Genomic DNA, 1,981 nt, shown 5'->3' on the forward strand with positions numbered 1-1,981 from the left:
TTTCTTCCATTAGAAAGGGACTGTGAGTCGGAAGGTCCAAAGTTCTACTTTCTAAAAAGAAAACCTGGAGCTCAATATAAAAATGAAAACCAAAATCTATCAGAAATGAAGCATAGTACCTCATACTCAAGGTCAAGATGGTTTTTGAGAAATAAGTATCTGATTATCTGGCCTCTTCTATTAGGAATGGCCCCATTCCAGCATTTTTAAAGGAAGATGTTTTTGTTTCTATTTCATTTCCCAAACAGGAATAAAATCTACTAAAAGGGAGATAATCAATCAGAATAAATAAGCTCACTCATGAGAGACACTCCTAGATAATGATTTTTGGTTGCTGAGAGTATTCAACACATTATTTCAGAGTGGCAAATTTAGAAATAATCTGAAAAGAGAATTTGAAAGTGGCAGCCACAGTCACTGATAGAGTTATGCGAGACACACAGACATATAACTCCTCTTTTCTTTTTAATCAGTGTATATGGCAAGGGGCCCAAACCCCTGATCATCAAAATAAGTTATTTTGTACATTACAGTGCACAGAACAATAGAGGGAAAGACTTTCTTGTGGAGTGACCGAAAGGCATTTGCAAAAGGTTGATATCACTCTGAGGTGGAAGGCCTGGAGCCAGTGCTGCAGCATGGCCCTCATTAGCTTGACCCCTCCTATTCTTTGGTTGCGGTGGCCTTAGCTAGAGCTGCCTTTTCTAAACGTTTTGCTGGCTTCTCCTTCTCCTCCTCCTCTTCCTCCTTGTCCTCCTCCTGCCCCCTCCCCCTCCCCTCCCCCCTCCCCCTCCTCCTCCTCCTCTCCTCCCCCTCCTTATCTTGGGGATAGAGGTCCAGGTACTTCTGCATGCATTCCTGCATGGGCCAGAACTGGTCTACACAGTCTGATCCTTTGAGATCCTCCGTGCTATAGTGGAAGCAGGAACAGGCTGACTTGAACTGTTCCCCACAGGGGCCACTAGCCATTACCCCAAGGCACGGGCAGTACCAGTTAATGTCTCCATTTGGCAGGATCAACCCGTGCTCCTTGTATGGATCATTGGGATCGTCAGCCACCAGCTCTGCATTGCTTGGAGTTTCATGGTCTTCTTTGGTCACAAATATGATTTGATCCTTCCCTTCCTGCCAGCAGTAGGCCATGGCAGCAGCCCAGCACTCCTGTTTTGGTATTCTTTTTACAATAAAAATTTAACGTACAGAGGAGGGGATAAAGGGCAGAAATGTTTTAAAAAAGAAAGATATCTGTGTGACAGTTGTAAACTGGATTCTGTTTAAGAATATCTTTCAGCTTTCTATTGGCTACAAAGTCATATTTTGGGTTAAAAGGTTTTGTATTCCATAATAGGTGCTGATGGTTTTTTGTTTTTTTAAACCAACCTTATTTTTAAAATGAGGAAATAGGTTGTAGCTACTTTCTTAGATATGCTAGACTTTAAAAGCCCTGAATGTTCTCTGTGGCACACAGGGCCTGCTTGCACCTCAGGGAACAGAAGTGTCAGGTAAAGTCCCTTTTCCCTCTCTCTGGTTAGTCTGTCCTGCTTGGCATGACTCACTCCCTAGATGTTGTGAACCTTCTAAATGTGGCTTTGGGCCAAATCCTATCCCTTGGAGCAAGCATGTCAAACTCAAAGGCTAACATGGGCCAAATAAAGAAGGTTTAAGTGTATGTGGGCCGCAAAAAAACAAAAGCTTCAATTTTCATAGAAACATAGGTTTATTTCGATAGAGACATGCTGAATACAAAGGGCTGAAATAAATGAGTCATCGTTAACATAAAATAATAGAACATTTTAATAAAAATTAATATTTTTTTCTTGAACACTAACTTACCAGACACTGAATAACTGCACAAGTTAATAAGCGCAATGCAAATAAACCCATTTTTCTTGTTCTCTGAAAGTGAAATATTTCCTGTTGCACACACCAAACAAGTCATTCCAAGACTAATGACGTGGCAGTCGGTTGCTAACATATTCGC

The 1,981-nt window shown here is 41.4% G+C and overlaps 1 pseudogene across 1 annotated transcript; it reads right to left on the bottom strand.

Moving 5' to 3' along the window:
• Positions 1–663: 663 nt before the first annotated feature.
• LOC102428686 lies at positions 664–1,148 on the bottom strand (annotated as a pseudogene). The gene has a single exon (XR_002829165.1). The product of XR_002829165.1 is annotated as a mitochondrial intermembrane space import and assembly protein 40 pseudogene (transcript).
• Positions 1,149–1,981: the final 833 nt, after the last annotated feature.

Source organism: Myotis lucifugus, unplaced genomic scaffold (genome assembly GCF_000147115.1).
Source record: "Myotis lucifugus unplaced genomic scaffold, Myoluc2.0 scaffold_47, whole genome shotgun sequence".
NCBI lineage: Eukaryota > Metazoa > Chordata > Mammalia > Chiroptera > Vespertilionidae > Myotis > Myotis lucifugus.